The sequence below is a fragment of the Pinus tabuliformis genome, chromosome 3_2 (assembly GCF_031772625.1).
Source record: "Pinus tabuliformis cultivar Carrire ecotype Pingquan chromosome 3_2, CPIR1, whole genome shotgun sequence".
Classification (NCBI taxonomy): Eukaryota; Viridiplantae; Streptophyta; class Pinopsida; order Pinales; family Pinaceae; genus Pinus; species Pinus tabuliformis.
Window position 1 is genome coordinate 572,726,278 of NC_142302.1, and position 5,429 is coordinate 572,731,706.

Sequence of the window (5,429 nt, forward strand, 5' to 3'; positions counted from 1 at the left end):
CTTCGAGACTGGAGAGTTCTTGCTCCACCACATAGCAAACTCCCACGCATTGGTCCACAACCATCCTTGTACATGACAAGTCTGGCCCCAGTAGTCTGGTTAGTGAAGTCTCCGCCTCGTCTTGTAGGAGCAGCAGGTCTACTATAAAATGCATTAGTTTGCCTTCATTCTTCCATGGTCCAGGTCGTCGTTCATCACAAAGAGGTTGCTCACGAAAATCATGAAACAATGTATCCACATCATCATCACCCCTGGATAAAAATCTTCCACCACGACCAGCAAATCCGCGGCCACGCCATTGGTGCATCGACCTCTAGAGGGTCTGATAAAGATGATGCTGACAATGGATCATTCCTTGGTCGACTGGGCAAAACCAATACAAGCCAAGGTCTTCCCCTATCGCTGTACTTGTCCTGGTCTGAAAACCCAAATCACTGGCAAGCAATTCAAACAAAAGATACACAAACATAAATTCACAAAGACACATTTCCATTATTTACAAACTCGGTTACAATGTAAGGCATCTCAACCTTAATCCTGAATTCTTCCACATCTACATTGTATCCTATTTCTTACACTCTCTCCCACGCACAGGTTTTCTTTTTCTTGATGCACGAACGAATTCTTCCTTAATATCTAGTTACACATACATGGCAGTTTTAACTGAATTTTTAACTGAAATTTTTTCACTAACTGAATTCTATTCACGGTTGGCCTGGTTGTCCATGTGTCTTCTTTCCCTAGTTTTTTTTCACTAAGATGCTCGGATGCTTCTGCATCAGACTCCCGAGGTACAAAAATTTATGACCTCCTGGTCATATGCGTTTCCTTGTCCTTAGCAATTCTACCCACTGTTTCACTTCTTGAGTGGAACTACCTTCATGGTCTTCTGTGAGTTGCAACCGAACTTTTGCAATAGCAAGTCCTCCCTGCTACTAGATGCCTTACCAAGCTTCTCTCCTAAGCTTAGTCTTTCGGCATATCTATGGTTCTCTCCTCTCAAACCAATGTAGCACTCCTACTCTAGGTTTACTGCAATCTTCTCATCTTCACAAAATAAAATAAAAAATTGCAAGCTTACAAATCTTTAGCAAAACTATACCTCTTCTTTCTTTGCATGCAAAAATTCCTTTCCACAAGAAATCTTTTCCCACTTTGATACCACTTGATGGGGACGAGATTTTGGGGTGAACCAAAATCCCATTTCCCCAATAAATCCATTTTGAGGCCTGTGGGTTATGGGCCCACAAAGCCTATCAGAAACGCTTCTCACGGTCTCACTTGCCTTATGGGCCAATGAATCATTAATATTTTCAAGAAGCTATGGCAAATTCTTGGGAAGCTCCAGACCCTCCTTCGCAAAAACTAGGTAGCCATGCATTATGACGCTCTCATCATTGTCCATCCACACACGCGCTTTCTTTTTGAAGTTCTTTGCTGTTGTTGCTTCTGCGGATTCTTGTTGTCGCTCCTTCTCTGTTTGGTCAACCAATATATGTATCTTCGGCAGGTGGAAATGAGTGTCTTCGAGACTGGAGAGGTCTTGCTCCACCACGTAGCAAACTCCCACGCATTGGTCCACAACCATCCTTGTACATGATAGGTCTAGCCCTAGCAGTCCGGTTAGCGAAGTCTCCGCCTCATCTTGTAGGAGCAGCAGGTCTACTATAAAATGCATTCTTTTACCTTCATTCTTCCATGGTCTAGGTCGTCGTTCATCATGGACAAGTTGCTCACGAAAAGCATGAAAAACTGTATCCACATCATCATCACCCCTGGATAAAAATCTTCCACCATGACCAACAAACCCTCGGACACGCCATTGGCATATCGACCTCTGGAGGGTTTGATAAAGATGATGCCAGCAATGGATCATTCCTTGGTCAACTGGGCGAAACCAATACAAGCTGAGGTCTTCCCCTATCGCTGTCCTTGTCCTGGTCTGAAAACCCAAATCACTGGCAAAAAATTCAAACAAAAGATACACAGACATAAATTCACAAAGACACATTTCCATTATTTACAAACTCGGTTACAATTTAAGGCATCTCAGACTTACTCCTGAATTCTTCCATAACTACATTGTATCCTATTTCTTACACTCTCTCACACGCACAGGTTCTCTATTTCTTGATGCACGAACGAATTCTTCCTTAATATCTAGTTATACATACATGGCAGTTTTAACTGAAATTTGTTCACTAACTGAATTCTGTGCACGGTTGGCCTGGTTGTCCACATGTCTTCCTTCTCTAGTTTTTTTTTTCACTAAGATGCTCAGATGCTCCTGCATCAGTATCTCAAGAATTTGGGACCGAGTTATAATGAAGAGATGGTTTAAGATGTTGATGAATCATGTAACACAATGATCCTTAGAATTATATCTATGGAGATACATGAGTAGAGTGGATGACACTCATGTATCTCCATAGATGGATTTGTAGAATCCTTTCTAGTTACATGATTCATCAACCTCTTAAACTCTCGCTTCATTATAACCTGGTCCTAAAATTTTGAGATTATCCCAACCTTTTGAGATTAATCCACTTCACTTTACATCAGTAATTAGTTGTTTGCAAGAAAAATCAAAGTACCAAAATGAAAAAGAAGAAGACTCCATAATAGAAGAAGATGACAACAAAGAGTATGATGAAAGAAGATGATGAGAAAAGAATGATGCAGTGGAAAAGAGTGGACACTAATGGAAGAAGATGATGATAGAGAAAATGATGCATCATCATGGAAAAAATGAATGATGCAGACACAAATAATAAAGAAGATAGAAAACATGCAAGGAACTAGATAAATAAAAGAAACAGGTAAGAATAATATTATTGTGTACATGAAAAAACGATGCAAATGAAAATAGCATCCCTAAGTAGTACCCAAATCAATAATGTGGTACAAGCATAATGAGGCATGTAAACTCCCAAAATGTGCTATATTGAAAATTTTATGGTACTCTTAAAACCACTTTGTAAATAAAGGTTCATGGATAAAACCACTAATTTTTTTGGTTAACAGAAACCACACAATGTGATGTGTTGTTTATGGTAAGAAGAAACCAATTGGGATATTGAGGATTGTAATGGTCGAGGGTACGCCAATGAAAAAAATGAAAGGTACAATGATTATGGGTCAACCACACAAAACCCATGACGATGATTGGTCATGATCTAGGAGGAGTGAAATTGTTTATGTTTTTGTAGGTGCATAAAGACAAAGAGTGGTGAGCGTATATGATGAATATGAAAAAGGAGCTAGTTCAAAGAGAGTTGAACTATGAGTATGTTAGAGTAACTCCTACTTATGAATCATAAGTAATGTTTATGTGTGAATGCAAGATAAAGTTAGGGATGGACAATCATGGATTTGGTTGGAAGTGAATAACTAAATAATTCATTATGGTCATATATATTTATATAAGATGCTAGTTGCACACTAAATACAACATTTGGAATGGTATAATCTAATATATTTTCCCATTTGCGGTTTATTTCTCATTGTTTTCTTGCTTCTTATTTTTTCATCTCTATTATATTGTTTATTATAGGATAGTAAAGCCAACAACTATAGTTGACAACCATATGCACATTTATAATATTAAACTTTGGTATGAATTGTAATCATTTCGAGGAGAGTTAGAATTTGTGGTATTATCAATTAACCACTTGGATCTACTACTAAGACCTAACATCGACACTATGCTTCCCACACATTAATTTGATTAGAATCTTGCCTTATTATGTTGTATTTGTAGTTGGCTAGCTTTGGGAGGTGGTTATCCCATGCGAGCCCAAGCTTGTAGTTCCAATGTGACATTCTTTATTCATGGTTATACTTTGCTGTAGATAAATTTAGAACTGTTTAGAATCTAAACAACTCACTAAAGGGGTATGAAATTTAGTCAGCACAATTTCAAGAGGGTAGTATTAATTACAATTGAATGTAGTTGATCACTATATTACCAAATATTAAAATAACCTTAAAAAATACATGTTTCAAGTTGTTTCCGCTTCTCTTTGGTTCTGATTTTCAAAATAAAATTGGTTAAAAATGATGTGTTTGTTGTTATAATTGACGCTTATTATTGTAAACATTTGTATTCTTTATTCACTCCTCATATTTGCATTTTTCATGGAATTGTTTATCAAAAAATTTACAATTTATTTGATTCATAGACCAAACTTAATAGAATTTGTATGCTTTATTCACTCCTTATATTTGCATTTTTCATGAAATTGTTTGTCAAAAAGGTTACAATTTATTTGATTCATGGACCAAACTTAATTTATTTTTACTATGCCATAGAAATGATAAAAGTTTTGAAGTCACGTATGTTCTTGATTACTATATTGGTCAATGAAAGTTTATGGTTCAGTTTTTCTTTTTCCTTTTGAATATGTTGAGAAATTTTTGGTTTAAATATAAATAAAAGCAATTCTTTGCATGCTTTATGGAGTATGGAAGTTCCCTATTTTGATGGTCGAATTGTTTGAAGTGGTATAGATGGAAAATAAAATATGCTCGAGTTGTATAGCTCATTCCAACTTGGGGTTGATATAGTTATTTGGTTGATATTTTAAGAATTATTTACTATAAATTTGGATATATGTCTATGAATCTAAATTTAACTTGGTTTCTATATCCATGTGAGATGGGTTAACCAATAGTGATTAGCATTGATTAAATTGGGGTTATAAATTGTTTGAAATTGTATCGCAAACTAAATAAGCGTTTAAATAACTATAGTCTAAATCTTTAATATAGCGATTTTTTTTCTAGATTTTTTGGGGTATATTTTTAGTAAATTTTGCCTCAAATATAGTAGAGATTTGTTAAAATCACAAATTTGAATTAATAAATTTACTTTTTTTTTCCGAGGAAAAAAACGAACTTTTTTATAAGAAATAAAAAAGTTACAAGCATATGAGTTAACATTCCAGAACTTTCAGTGATATTGAGACCTACATCAGTCCCAAAGAGGGAGAGACAGACTCCTCTGTGTATCACCAAAACAGTCAGAAAAGAAAAGCTTTTTCTCGCTTGCTAACAGCGCTGTAACGTTGCCTATCATAGACAACTTTGTCAAAAATTTTCCTGTCCATATCAGATAACCGTGGGTCTCCTATACAGAGGAAAACAACCCACTGGAAATCACCATGTTTTTCATATGTTTGATCCCAAAAATGTAGTCCAAAACAGGAAATAAAACAGCAATATTTACATGAATTCCGAATCCGGATATAGATAGACTGTCAAAACAGAAACTGAACCAGTTGATATTTAAAAATTTTAAGTGTATGGAGGGAGATCCGACACACGGATCTGAGCATGCATCTGTTCGATTATCCTCCACGAGTCCACAGCTTGCTGCAAACCTTCTTTAGAAAGCCTATCTGCATCTTCATTTCTGTCCCTGTAAATAT